The 15571-nt window shown below is 37.4% G+C and overlaps 1 protein-coding gene across 12 annotated transcripts in view; it reads left to right on the forward strand.

Annotated features, from left to right (window-relative positions):
* Qtman (queuosine-tRNA mannosyltransferase) overlaps positions 1 to 15571 on the forward strand; it is a 384758-nt gene that overhangs the window by 103911 nt on the left and 265276 nt on the right. For 5 of the 12 annotated variants that reach the window (XM_085834933.1, XM_085834937.1, XM_085834936.1 and 2 more), the window contains one exon: positions 13279 to 13453. The exons of the other annotated variants lie outside the window; for them this stretch is intronic. The gene's annotated coding sequence lies outside the window, so the exon portion shown is untranslated. The remainder of the gene's footprint in view (positions 1 to 13278; positions 13454 to 15571) is intronic. 12 annotated transcript variants of the gene reach the window in all.

Consider the following 15571-nt stretch of genomic DNA (forward strand, 5'->3'; position numbering starts at 1 on the left):
CCTAACCAGCACCTGCTGTCACCTGAATTTTTGATCTTAGCCATTCTGATTGGTGTGAGCTGGAATCTCAGGGTTGTTTTGATTTGCATTAACCTGATGATTAAGGATGTTGAACATTTTTTCAGGTGCTTCTCAGCCATTCCGTATTCCTCAGGTGAAAATTCTTTGTTCAGCTCTGAGCCCCATTTTTTAATGGGGTTATTTGATTTTTCTGGAGTCCACCTTCTCGAGTTCTTTATATATGTTGGATATTAGTCCCCTATCTGATTTAGGATAGGTAAAGATCATTTCCCAATCTGTTGGTGGCCTTTTTGGCTTATTGACCGTGTCTTTTGCCTTACAGAAGCTTTGCAGTTTTATGAGGTCCCATTTGTCTATTCTAGATCTTACAGCACAAGCTATTGCAATTCAATCAGGAATTTTTCCCCTGTATCCATAACTTCCAGGCTTTTCCCTCACTTTCTCCTCTATAAGTTTCAGTGTCTCTGGTTTTATGTGGAGTTCCTTAACTTAGATTTGACCTTAGTACAAAGAGATAGGAATGGATCAGTTTGCATTCTTCTACATGATAACCGCCAGTTGTGCCAGCACCATTTGTTGAAAATGCTGTCTTTTTTTCCACTGGATGGTTTTAACTCCCTTGTCGAAGATCAAGTGACCATAGGTGTGTGAGTTCATTTCTGGGTCTTCAATTCTATTCCATTGGTCTACTTGTCTGTCACTATACCAGTACCATGCAGTTTTTATCACAATTGCTCTGTAGTACAGCTTAAGGTCAGGCATGGATATTCCACCACAGGTTCTTTTATCCTTGAAGAGTTTTTGCTATCATACGTTTTTGGTTATTCCAAATGAATTTGCAGATTGCCCTTTTCAATTCGTTGAAGAATTGAGTTGGAATTTTGATGGGGATTGCATTGAATCTGTAGATTGCTTTTGGCAAGATCGCCATTTTTACTATATTGATCCTGCCAATCCATGAGCATGGAAGATCTTTCCATCTTCTGAGATCTTCTTTAATTTCTTTCTTTAGAGACTTGAAGTTCTTATCATACAAATCTTTCACTTCCTTAGTTAGAGTCATGCCAAGGTATTTTATATTATTTGTGACTATTGAGAAGGGTGTTGTTTCCCTAATTTCTTTCTTAGCCTCTTTATCCTTTGTGTACAGAAAGGCCATTGATTCTTTTGAGTTAATTTTATATCCAGCTACTTCACCGAAGCTGTTTATTAGGTTTAGGAGTTCTCTGGTGGAATTTTTAGGGTCACTTATGAATACTATCATATCATCTGCAAAAAGTGATATTTTGACTTCTTCCTTTCCAATTTGTTTCCCCTTGATCTCTTTTTGTTGTCGAATTGCTCTGGCTAGGACTTCAAGTACAATGTTGAATAGGTAGGGAGACAGTTGGCAGCTTTGTCTAGTCCCTGATTTTAGTGGGATTGCTTCTAGCTTCTCAACATTTACTTAATGATGTTGGCTACTGGTTTGCTGTAGATTGCTTTTATCATGTTTAGGTATGGGCCTTGAATTCCTGATCTTTCCAAGACTTTTGTCATGAATGGGTGTTGGATTTTGTCAAATGCTTTCTCCGCATCTAACAAGATGATCATGTGGATTTTTGTCTTTGAGTTTGTTTATATAATGGATTACATTGATTGATTTCCGTATAGTAAACCATCCCTGCATCCCTGGAATGAAACCTACTTGGTCAGGATGGATGATTGTTTTGATGTGTTCTTGGATTCAGTTAGCGAGTATTTTATGGAGTATTTTTGCATTGATATTCATAAGGGAAATTGGTCTGAAGTTCTCTATCTTTGTTGGGTCTTTCTGTGGTTTATATATCAGAGTAATTGTGGCTTAATAGATTGAGTCCTGTAGAGTACATTCTGCTTCTATTTTGTGGAATAGTTTGTGCAGAACTGGAATTAGATCTTCTTTGAAGGTCTGATAGAACTCTGCACTAAACCCATCTGGTCCTGGGCTTTTTTTGGTTGGGAGACTATTAATGACTGCTTCTATTTCTTTAGGGGATATAGGAGTGTTTAGATCATTAACCTGATCTCATTTAACTTTGGTACCTGGTATCTGTCTAGAAATTTGTCTGTTTCATTCAGGTTTTCCAGTTTTGTTAAGTATAGCTTTTTGTAGAAGGATCTGATGGTTTTTTGGATTTCTTCAGGATCTGCTGTTATGTCTCCCTTTTTATTTCTGATTTTGTTAATTAGGATGCTGTCCCTGTGCCCTCCTGTGAATCTGGCTAAGGGGTTTATCTGTCTTGTGGATTTTCTCAAAGAACCAGCTCCTCCATTGGTCCATTCTTTGAATAGTTCTTCTTGTTTCCACTTGGTTGATTTCGCCCCTGAGTTTGATTATTTCCTGGTGTCTACTCCTTGGGTGAATTTGCTTCCTTTTGTTCTAGAGCTTTTAAGTTTGTTGTCAAGCTTAGTGTGTGCTCTCTCTAGTTTCTTTTTGGAGGCATTCAGAGCTATGAGTTTTCCTCTTAGAAATGCTTTCATTGTATCCCATATGTTTGGGTATGTTGTGGCTTCATTTTCATTAAACTCTAAAAAGTCCTTAATTTCTTTCTTTATTCCTTCCTTGACCAAGGTATCATTGAGAAGAGTGTTGTTCAGTTTGCACATGAATGTTGGCTTTCTATTTTTTTTTTTTTTTTTTTTTTGGTTTTTTGAGACAGGGTTTCTCTGTATAGCCCTGGCTGTCCTGGAACTCACTTTGCAGACCAGGCTGGCCTTGAACTCAGAAATCTGCCTGCCTCTGCCTCCTGAGTGCTGGGATTAAAGGCGTGCTCCTCCATGCCCGGCGGCTTTCTATTTTTTATGTTGTTATTGAAGATCAGCCTTAGTCCATGGTGATCTGATAGGATGCCTGGGACAATTTCAATATTTTTGCATCTGTTGAGGCCTGTTTTGTGACCAATTATGTGGTCAGTTTTGGAGAAAGTACCATGAGGTGCTGAGAAGAAGATATATCCCTTTGTTTTAGGATAAAATGTTCTGTAGGTATCTGTTAGATCCATTTGTTTCATAACTTCTGTTAGTTTCACTGTGTCCCTGTTACTTTCTGTTTACATGATCTGAGCATTGATGAAAGTGGTGTGTTAAAGTCTTCCACTATTATTGTGTGTGGTGCAATGTGTGCTTTGAGCTTTACTAAAGTTTCTTTAATGAATGTGGCTGCCCTTGTATTTGGAGCATAGATATTCAAAATTGATAGTTCCTCTTGGAGGATTTTACCTTTGATGAGTATGAAGTGCCCCTCCTTTTCTTTTTTGATGACTTTGGGTTGGAAGGCAATTTTATTAGATATTAGAATGGCTACTTCAGCTTGTTTCTTCAGACCATTTGCTTGGAAAATTGTTTTCCAGTCTTTCATTCTGAGGTAGTGTCTGTCTTTTTCCCTGAGATGGGTTTCCTGTAAGAAACAGCATGTTGGGTCCTGTTTGTGTAGTCAGTCTGTTAGTCTATGTCTTTTTATTGGGGAATTGAGTCCATTGATACAAAGAGATATTAAGGAAAAATAACTGTTGTTTCCTATTATTTTTGTTGTTAAAGTTGGCATTCTGTTCTTGTGGATGTCTTTTTTAAGGTTTGTTAAAGGATTACTTTCTTGCTTTTTGTAGGACATGGTTTCTGTCCTTTTATTGTTGGTTTTTTTTTTTTTTTTTTCTTTTATTATCCTTTGAAGGGTTGGATTCGTAGAAAGATAATGTGTGAATTTGGTTTTGTCGTGGAATACTTTGGTTTCTCCTTCTATGGTAATTGAGAATTTGGCTGGGTATAGTAGCCAGGGCTGCCATTTGTGTTCTCTTAGTGTCTGTATAACATCTGTCCATGATCATCTGGCTTCATAGTCTCTGGTGAAAAGTCTGGAGTAATTCTAATAGGCTTGCCTTTATATGTTATTTGACCTTTTTCCCTTACTGCTTTTAATATTCTATATTTATTTAGTGCATTTGTTGTTCTGACTATTATGTGTCGGGAGGAATTTCTTTTCTGGTCCAGCCTATTTGGAGTTCTGTAGGCTTCTTGTATGTTCATGGGCATCTCTTTCTTTAGGTTTGGGAAGTTTTCTTCTATAATTTTGTTGAAGATATTTTCTGGTCCTTTAAGTTGAAAATCTTCATTCTCATCTACTCCTATTATCCGTAGGTTTGGTCTTCTCATTGTGTCCTGGATTTCCTGGATGTTTTGAGTTAGGAAAGCTAACAGCTTCTGGGACAGGACCTGATTCAGGCCTTCATCTTCTGCGAGGAGGCAAGTCCAAACAACAGATATCTGTGCACCTTCTCTGCAAGAGGAGAGCTTGCCTGCAGAGAGTGCTCTAACCACTGAAACAAAGGAGAGAGCCAGTCTCCCAGGTCTGTAGTAGATGCTAACAGAATCACAAAAGGAACAATCTCTAACCAGAGACAACTATAACAACTGACTCCAGAGATTACCAGATGGCAAAAGGCAAACGTTAAGAATCTTACTAACAAAAACTTTTTTTTGCATTTTCTTTGATTGTTGTGCTGATGTTCTGTATGGAATCTACCTGAGATTCTCTCTTCCATCTCTTGTATTCTGTTGCTGATGCTCGCATCTATGGTTCCAGATTTCTTTTCTAGGGTTTTTATCTCCAGCGTTGCCTCACTTTAGGTTTTCTTTATTGTGTCTACTTCCCTTTTAGGTCTAGTATGGTTTTGTTCATTTCCATCACCTGTTTTGATGTGTTTTCCTGCTTTTCTTTAAGGAGTTGCAACTCTTTAGCTGTGTTCTCCTATATTTCTTTAAGTGAGTTATTGAAGTCCTTCTTGATGTACTCTACCATCATCATGAGATATGCCTTTAAATCCGGGTCTAGCTTTTTGGGTGTGTTGGGGTAGCCAGGACTGGCTGAGGTGGGAGTGTTGTGTTTTGATGATTGTGAGTGGTCTTGGTTTTTGTTAGTAAGATTCTTAACGTTTGCCTTTTGCCATCTGGTAATCTCTGGAGTCAGTTGTTATAGTTGTCTCTGGTTAGAGATTGTTCCTTTTGTGATTCTGTTAGCATCTACTACAGACCTGGGAGACTGGCTCTCTCCTTTGTTTCAGTGGTTAGAGCACTCTCTGCAGGCAAGCTCTCCTCTTGCAGAGAAGGTGCACAGATATCTGTTGTTTGGACTTGCCTCCTCCCAGAAGATGAAGGCCTGAATCAGGTCCTGTCCCAGAAGCTGTTAGCTTCTGTTGTCCACACTCTCACCTGTGCAGACTAGTCTTGGCAGAATCCGGGAACCAAGATATGTCTCCAGCAGATGTTCCAGCAATGCCCCCCCCCCCCCCGGGTCGGTTGGACACCTCTCCTCTGGCAGGGAAGCTACCGGGATGTCTGGAGCCCGAAATGGGGTCTGCCACAGAAGCTCAGTGGCTCCCGCCTGTCTCAGAAGCTGTTAGCTTCTGTAGTCCACACTCTCACCTGTGCAGACTAGTCTTGGCAGGCTCTGGGAACCAAGATGTCTCTGACAGATGCTCAGGCCAGGCAGACACCTCTCCTCTCGGAGTTTATTTTTCTATACTGTTTTTAATAGACTTATTTTTTTTTATATTAGTGAATACTAATAGTATGCCTCTTGTGATATTTAAAGTAGTGATTCAGCTTTCATTACTGCATGTACTAGTTGTAAATGTACTTAATTCTGGAGCTTAAACTGCATTCTGAAATGCTTGTTTTGTTTTCAATTTAGAATTGAAGTCTTCTACATGATACATTGTTTTCCTGACATTGATTTCCTCTCCTCTTCCTTCCTCTCCTCTCCCTTCTTCCTTTTCTCCCTCCTTCTTCCTTTTCCTCCTCCTACTTTTCCTTCCTTCCTCCTTTTTTCTCTTTCTTCCTTCCTTTTCTTCTCTTTCTTCCTTCCTCCCTCTCTCCCTTCTCCTTCCCTCTCCTGCTTTCTTTCTTTCTTTCTTTCTTTCTTTCTTTCTTTCTTTCTTTCTTTCTTTCTTTCTTTCTTTCTTTCTTTCTTTCTTTCTTTTGTGGGGGGAGGTTTCTCTGTGTAGCCCTCTAGACCAAGTGGTTTTGAACTCAGAGATTACCAAACTGCCTGCTGAGTGCTGGGATTAAAGGTGCCTTCATTTCTGGCACGTGATGTTGGCTTCCTAATCTTTTAATAGCTGTACTAATCTACTTATAAATCAGAATACTATGAAAATATAATGAATAGAGAACAGTGCTACTGTACAGGTGAGCAGAAGAAAGTGTACTTTTCCACTTCTACTTATGTAGCTTATTGATTGGAATTTTGGAATAGAGGAGTATTATTATATTTTTTTATATTTATTTCTATTTTCAATCCTTTTTTACAGTCCAGACTTCATCCCCCTTCTGGTCTGCCCTCTGACCACTCTCCATTCCATATCCCCAATGCCTCCCATCTTCAAGAGGATGCCTCCCCCCCCCCCCATTCCTCAGACCTCCCCACTCCCTGGGGCGTCAAGTCTCTCAAGGAATAGGTACATCTTTTCTCACTAAGTCCAGAACATGCAGTCCTCTGCTGTATATGTGTTGAGGGCTTCAGACCAGCTGCTGTGTGCTGCCTGGTTGGTGGTTCAGTATCTGAGAGATCTCAGGGGTCCAAGTGAGTTTAGACTGCTGATCTTCCAATGCAGCCATCTTCCTCCTCAGCTTCTTCCAGCTTTTCCCCAGTTCAACCACAGGGATCCCGTGCTTCCATCCACTGGAATATTACTATTTTAAAAGCATAATTTTATTGATTTAGTTCTTAGAGGAAACTAATATTAGCATCACCTCATACTTTCTCATATATGATTTAATCTGTTTGGAATAGTGATTTCCAGTGAAGCAAAATGAATATTGAAACATTAAAGTTTTTTTTAACTGTTAATGGGTTTAAGTATATGTCTCTAGTTCTAACCTGTTAATCCTTTGTAGAAATTTCTCCTTTGTCATATGTTCATCTGATATGCCCTTGATTCCTGAGATGGTAGGTTTTTTTTTTTTTCTTTTTCTTTTCTTTCCCAATTTGCTCTTCCACTTGGATAAGTTGGATGATTGTAATATGGTTTCTGCTTTACTTTTCATTGGAAGTGAGTATGCCCAGAACTTCAGACTCCATGACATCTCTTTAAGCTTCCCTATGGAATGTTGCCTCTGTATGCTCAGGTTACTGCACTTCAAACAAAAGGATTCTGCATTAGAATAACAATGGCTATTTATGTTTCAGACTGATAGAATGTAATATGCTCTCTCCTCTTGGAAAGAGTGATGTCTCAAAAGCTTTTTATTTAGTTAATACAGATTAATTTTTAAAAATTAAGACTGATTTGTACCAATATGAATAGAAGTATGTTAGTCATTTTATCAAAACTCTTTTGGTGTTCATATTTCAATTTATCCTTCTCAGAGTCAGAGTTCAGGTTTGAGATACCAGTATCAGGTAAGATAGATAATACACCTAACCTGTATAAAAATAATGATTATGTCCAATAAAAATAAATGGTAGTTTAGTAATTAGACCAACTGATTACTCCCAGGTAACCTGTTGTATGACAAGACCTTTCCTGGGATATGTAACAGACACATTTATACACCTCAGATAGGGAGTCCACAACAAACAAAACCATGGATACCATCAAAGTCCAACTTGGTGAACCAATGATTTTAGTGGTGTTATTTACAGGAATATGGATGAGTGGTTATAGCAAAAATGACTCAAACACAGCTGTAACACCAAATCCCACACAAGCATGGCTAACAGCTCACAAAAGTGTGGAACATGGAGCATACTGCATAGCACTGCAGGAAACTCAGTGAGTTGATGGGTGCTTTTACAAGTGACTCACTTGGTCTAAACTACTTCTAGGCAGCTTATCTGCATTTCTGCTTCTTCCAGGCAGCTGGTCTGGTCTCAGGGTTTTCTTTGTCTTGTTTGAAAGTCTTCTTTATATATTATCTTGTCTAAGAGTGACTCTCAGTGATCTCTTCTGTTTATTTATTCTTGAGGAAAGGGGAACCTAGTGAATCTGGTCAGTTTTAGGGACTTCCTGAAGCTATTTTGAGCTACTTACCAGCTAGCTGCCTTAAGGGGTTTCCTGTGAGAGATGGAATGTTTGAATATATTAGGAATCCATTATATAACACAGTCTTGACTGTCCTTGGGTTACAGAGTGATATTAAGGAAGACATTTTCCAGTGGCAAGATACATTGTTTATTTTTCCCCCCATGTTGTTGCTGGGATTTGAACTCAGGACCTTTGGAAGAGCAATCGGTGCTCTTAACCACTGAGCCATCTCTCTAGCCCATGAGACATAGTTTTAAAATCTCTCCTCTGTCCTTTGAATGAAATTTTTATCTTTGGATTGAAGTATGACATTTTAAATACACTTAGATGCTGCTTATATGAGGATAGATTTTTTGTGTATTAAGTTTTTCTCTGAGTAATGGTTACTATAATAAGAAGTATTTATTTGAGGTTGATAACTGTGGTCTTGTATCAGTTGTGAAGAAAATGTCAAAACAAAGTGTTTCATGTCTGACAAACATTCTGTTTGTTGAGTGCAAGCATGTACAGTGCTAAGAAAAGCAGACCTCTTTTGTTTCCTCATAGCATTTACTATCTAGTGAATAATATTGACTGTGTATAATTATTCACACAGATGTGTCTTATACATTACACTAGGTACAAACGTTATGTATTGTTGAGAGGATGTACTTTGATCATGACACGAGTAATATCCAGAGCTGTTGTGAACATAGCTGTATGGTCAATCTATTGTCTTGGGCCTGTTTCCTGTCCTGTCATATGAACTTATATTTGTAATTCTAGTGTTCCTATGACATATTTATTTTATAGAGAACATATTTGTATAGATCTCTGGAGCATTAAAGATGGAGAGTGATAATTATGTACAACTCATAAAAGACATAGAGAAGATCAGAGCAAAAATTTAATTTTTGCCACCCTAGATGTATGGTGTTCAGTTTTCTGTATCCTATACCGATGGTGTTCCAGATTTACAAACCATTGGGAGGCATTGTTAAATATTAAATGTGACAAAGGCATTTATTATTTGATAGTGATACTATCATTCTGTAAACTTATATAACATGTATTGCTATGTGAGTATATCAATAGAAGCTATTAAACATTTATATATAATCCTGAAGCTCCAAAGTCTAAAAAAATTTTTTTAATACACCTTTCATTAAGGTCCTGTTATTTGTCTATAGTGAAATATAATGGGACAGATTATATACAAGCTCAACATGCAGATTTAAGTCTATGCTCGTTTGTTTACTCTGTCATGCCAATATTATTCCTTCTTTTATAAAAGATCAAGCAGTGTTTTATGTTGTGCATTCATGGTTCTGTGATACATGTTGATTTTTCTATTTGACTATCCATATCTGCTTCGGTCAGATTCCCTTATTTTCTCACATGTGGACTAACTTATTGTCTGTTTGAAAGAGGTGGAATCTTTTGGAGAAATGCCATCTTGAGAAAGCATCTATATTATTCATCTTGTCAAACATTCATAAAATGAATAATAGCAGAAAGTATTTAAAAATGCCTTTTTACTTCCCCATTAAATAAAAGTCTAATTATTAAATGTGGAATGGTATCTGGAGGTTGATGGTAAGGGAATTGGCTTCTTATCCTAGTTCTGCTTCCAGAATTAAAGTGGAATGATAATAAATCAAACAATGAAAATCTTCAGGTGTTGTTAAATTCATGTCAATTTACAGATATTGTCTTAGACCCCGAGGCTTACATTAGCTTAGAATTCAACTGCTTATCGATAACCATGTCTTCCATTTCTTCACTCACTTTTGTAGCAGTGGGTTAAAAATCAGTATACCTGTTGACTTGAAGAAGAAGAAGAAAAGATGAAGAAAAAAATCAGTATACCTGTTGCCATTTCCCCATAAGTTCTGGTTTTTGTGAACAGTAATAAAACATGATCTTATTTGAAAAGAGCTGTGTTCTAATGTACTTGCTACTTAAGAACAATTAAGCTTCACGAGTAACGGGGATGACTAGTGGCAAGTCCTGCTCAGCCAGTGCATGTTCGTTAGAATTGATAAGTAAAAGAAGTACTGCTGTGAAAGCAGAAGATAGGAGCTTTCTTTGACTCCTTGAGTTTTCAGTCCTATAAAATTCTGGTAATATCCACTTTTGTGTCAAATACTAAGGTGCATCCCAGCAAAGTAATGGCGTGGTCTCCATCCTCAGGGAATCCCTAGCCTTACAGAGAAGCAAGACATGACATTATACTGAAAATGTATACTATACTCTTGAGCATACAGAATGGAGTGGAAATTGTCTTTAAGAGAGGTGAGAGGCTTTGTAGAAATATTGATTCTTGAGCAAAAGTTTTTGTAAAAGTTCCTGTGTAAAAGAGAAGGCAGACAGAAGAAATATAATTGTGAGAACTAAGAGAAGAGAAACAAATAGTTATGTGGGCATGGGCAGTTGCTACTGTTGTGATGCAGTATGGGAAGGGTTTGCAGAGGGATCAAATGGAGCTGTATGAAGAGAGTGGAGTGCACCCTAAAAGGAAGCTGCTATGTACAGAGTGCTGGAATTTATCCTTATTTGATAACTTCGATTTCAAATTTGTAAATTTGAAAGATAATTTATGGTTTATGGAGAACCATGTGGTGGGAACATCGCTGTATAATAGGCTAGTTCTGCAAGCAGTTTGATGGTGTAAAACTTTCTCATGATTCATAAATATCCTACTTAAAAATGTCATCAGATTGAATTAAAAATATTTAATTCATTATTAATACAGTGTGTGTGTGTGTGTGTGTGTGTGTATGTATGTATGTATGTATGTATGTATATGTATGTGCGCACGTGCGTGCCTGCACGCATTGTAGTTCATTTGTCTGTATTTATCCATTTGCTCGTTTGGATAGATGTGCATGCCTGCGGAGACAAGTGGTAGGTGGGTGACTATCTGTATTGCTATTTACTTATCTCTTGTGCCAGGATCTCTTATAGAACCTTGCACTTGCCACTTGCCTAAGCTGCCTGCCCAGTGAGCTACGGATCTTCACACCCTTATAGTTTGAATTTCGAGAAACTAATAGCAGCAAACAGTTGAAAGAGAATCAGTGAAATTAAACCATGGAACCTCTCATCAAAAAAAAAAAAAAATCACAATTATAATGTGCTATTTAAAATAGAATATAACATTATAAGAATTTAAGTAAATAAAATTTGTATATGTACATATTTAATTATTTGTTTGTTACAGGGTATATGTTTGTATTTGAAACTTATAATCAAGGCTTTTCATTAATTCAAATCATGAAACAAGGGAATGGTGTTTTTAAGTATAATGTTAAATCTCAAATCAAGAAAGAATAAACATATTTGTCAGAGATAATTAAAATCATGTGAATATAAAATTGTTACTTTGCAAAACTATGCACTTAAGAGATCGTTGCAATGCATAATTGGAAAAACAAAATAAAAATAGATTTAAACTGTCTCACAAACAGCAAGGCATGTAAGATTTTTGTTCTATACTGCTTTCTGTTGCTGTGATAAAACACTGACTGAAAGTAACTTGGGAGAATAAAGGGCTTATTTGGTCCATCACCAAGGGAAACCCAGGCAGAGCTCAAAGGAGAGACCACTGATCAGTGATGCTTCCTGGCTTGCTTCCTCAGGCTTGCACAGCTGCTTCTCTTGCACAACCCAGGCTCATCTGCCTGTGAATGGTACTGCCCTTAGTGAGCTGGGCCTGGCTACATCAATTAGCAATCCAGAAAATGCTCCACAGATATGTTCAGATCTTTAGTTAAAATTCTTTTCTCAGGTGTGTCAAGGTAACAAAAAAAATTACTCAGTGTTCCTTCTTAATGATTTCAATTCATATCCTTAGACAGGAAATAAAGTCAGATTTGAAGAAATATGAACTGTGATAGAATAGTCAGGATATAAAATATTATATAGCATTATCTTTTTAACTTTGTATCAAGTAATATTTATTTAAGTACATAAATTACATTGGTATATATTAGTGATATTGGTGTGTATGTAGCATAAGAAAATAGTGCAATAAAATTTCTTGTTAGACATTATTTGCAATTTAAACTAATGCCAAGGAAATGGATTTATTCCTATTATCTAAACTTTCTATAATTTTACATAGGCTATTTTTAGTGCTTGTAATTTTTAGATTGCTAAGTAATTTTATAGTTTATGTATATTCCATTTCAATCTTCAGAATTTACATTGAAATGGGAGGGGCTAGTATGAAGAAGAAGGATCAAAAGGAAGGATCTAGAGGGTAGATTCATAGGTGGATTTAAAACAACTTTTTAGTGAAGTTTGTTAACCTTTCTTTTCTTTTTTTTTTCCCCAATTTTTTATTAGGTATTTTCTTCATTTACATTTCAAATGCTATCCCAAAAGTCCCTTATACCGTCCCCCACCCACTCCCCTACCCACCCACTCTCACTTCTTGGCCCTGGTGTTCCCCTGTACTGGGGCATATAAAGTTTGCAAGACCAAGGGGCCTCTCTTCTCCATGATGGCCAACTAGGCCATCTTCTGCTACATATGCAGCTAGAGACAGGAGCTCTGGGAGTACTGGTTAGTTCATCATGTTGTTCCACCTATAGGGTTGCAGATCCCTTTAGCTCCTTGGGTACTTTCTCTAGCTCCTCCATTGGGGGCCCTGTGATCCATCCAATAGCTGACTGTGAACATCTATTTCAGTGTTTGCCAGGTACTGGCATAGCCTCACAAGACACAGCTATATCAGGGTCCTTTCAGCAAAATCTTGCTGGCATATGCAATGGTGTCAGAGTTTGGAAGCTGATTATGGGATGGATCCCTGGGTGGGGCAGTCTCTGGATGGTCCATCCTTTCGTCTCAGCTCCAAACTTTGTCTCTGTAACTCCTTCCATGGGTGTTTTGTTCCCAATTCTAAGAAGGGGCCAATTGTCCATACTTTGGTCTTCCTTTCTGTTCCCACCCCTCCACCTGCCCCTTCCGCTTGTACATCAATTAAATACATCACATTTTTTAGCATAATCTATTATTCATGTTCAGCCTTAGTGTGTTTTGTTTTGTTAGTGGAATCATTTCTGGCATGTTTCAATGCAGAAATCTTTTTCTTACTTTTTACTGTTTAATGAGATTACAGGTATATTTTAACAACCGGGGTTTCCCTGATGAATTGTTAAAATCACTGAGTGGGCTGGGAGTTAATAGTAACTTTTCTCAGCACTGCCCTGTTTTCTCTGCTGAATTACAGGTTGTTTTTAAAGTAGACCCTGAGTGTGATTGAATCTTCAGTGGAAAATCAAGTGAGGAAGAGAAAGGCTCAGTAAAAGAAACTCCTGGTAAACCTCTGAACTTTTAGGGACAGTCTACTCAAACTACATCTTCTGTAACATAAACCTGAGATCAATGAGTGTTTTCTCTACAAGGTAAAACTATCCAGATATTGTATATAGGCAAATAGAAAATAAATTTTCAGCAATTGAATGAGTTTTATGGCAAACCATGTATAGATTAGTTGTGGAATCAATTTCTCATATATGTTTGATTAAAACTATTTAAACTACCTTCCTACAACTAGGTGTCTGTGGAATATCTTAATACAGCAATTGCTTTGATTCTAAAATTATTTCTGGGTATTTGCTTGGAAAACTTTTGAGTATTATTGATAGTTGTATTTGTACCATATATGACTACTAATTATAGTTGCTTATGTGTTTTAGTTTTTAAAAAATAACTTAATACATTTATTCATTCAGGGAATGAATCTCATGTGCAGATTTCTACTCCTTACTGTTACAATTTTTACAGCTACAACAGCTGTAACTGCTAGAGGAGACAAAAAATGTAGTTCACCTTGAAAATAATCATGGCTCAGGGAAGAAAGAAATTGGGTCAAGCTTAAAATAGATGCAGGTGCAGTGGCAAAAACTTTTAATAAAAAATTTAAAATATTCATAGCACTGGATTCAAGCTCCCTGTGCTCTCTGTTGTTGATGTATTATTAGATTGAGGTTTAGATTGAGGTTGAGCTGGTGCTTTCCACATTGTCCAAGAGAACTCAATGAAATGGTTTTGCAGCTCTCACTTTGCATCTTCCTTTTCAATTTCAGGGCAATTTCTGCTCATTCTTTTTTTTTTTTTTTTTTTTTTTTTTGGTTTTACAAGACAGGGTTTCTCTGTATAGCCCTGGCTGTCCTGGAACTCACTTTGTAGACCAGACTGAACTCAGAAATCCACCTGCCTCTGCCTCCTGAGAGTGCTGGGACTAAAGGCATGCACCACCAAGCCTGGCTAATTTCTGCTCATCTTTAAATACATTTGTTAGTTCTTTGGTGGTTTTTAGAAATAGCATTTATGCGATAAAATTTTTGTTGTATTGCTTTGGCTCATTTTACGTGTAAAATTTACGTTCAACATTTAGCCATTTTCGTGAAATCATATTATTGGTAATGAATTAAATGTTCATAAAGCTTTAATAGTATAGTAGATTTTCCTCACTGTTGTCACTGGAGAATAAAATATTGAATAAATGAATTTTCTTTAATAAAAGCTTACTTAAATTTAAGCAGAAAACTCTAAAAGTTGAGAAACATTTAATCTGAAATACTTTATACATTCTTTTAGGGGGGCAAAGAATGGCCTGCATTGTTTTCTTATGTCATTTAATATTCTGAGTGTCATATGGAGAAGCTATATAGTCATTGTCTGGTGTCCATTCTCCAATGTAAATGTATCAGGAATTTTCTTATAGCTGCTGCCAGATTTAAGGAAAGAAGTGTTTGTTTTGGTTTGAAGTTAAGAAGAAATACACACATCATGATGTCCCCATCATGATACTGAGCTATGCTGTTCACCTCTCTCTGGTCCCTGACTGGGAGTAGTGTTTTCACACTCCACCATCATGCCATCTCTCCTCTTTTACATCTACAAACCAAAGTAAACCCTGCTTCATAACGGCTAGAGAAAACTGCCACCTAAGACTTGGTTTGTTGTTGTGATGGGCTTGACCATGTGCTAAGAGGTCCAGAGAATGTGGGAGAGTTTGGGTTCTCATATACTATTGTAAGCAGACCTGAACCATTCTGGATAGAATTTGGAAGACCAGAGTATCCAGACAGAAATGCAGACTATGGAGGCTTAGCTTATGGGCTTCAGTCAGAAACAAGGACTTCCTGGGAACTGCCTTGAGGCTTTAGTGTTACAGTCCTGCAGGAAACTGGTTTTAGTCTTCACAAGTTCTGAGAAATTGGGTAGCTGGATTTCAAAACAGTGCACTAATTTGTTAGGCAGGGGAAATGTCAAGACAGTAGATAGCATTCTCGCCATGTCATGGTTACCATTTATTACTCTTAGCCAGGCCTGCAGTGAGAGAGAACTGCAGGGAGAGCAGAAAGTTAGGGTAAAGGTTGTAAAAAAAATGGAAGGAAGGAAATGGTTGTAAAAAAAGTCCAGAGTTGTAGACAGGGAAGGTGTGGAGAAAGTAGCTGTGATTGTTAAAGAAATTAACACCACTAAAGAGAATTGGCCAGCTGTACTTGGAGACA

The sequence above is a fragment of the Mus caroli genome, unplaced genomic scaffold, assembly GCF_978045245.1.
Source record: "Mus caroli unplaced genomic scaffold, Mus_caroli_1 scaffold_2, whole genome shotgun sequence".
Lineage (NCBI taxonomy): Eukaryota > Metazoa > Chordata > Mammalia > Rodentia > Muridae > Mus > Mus caroli.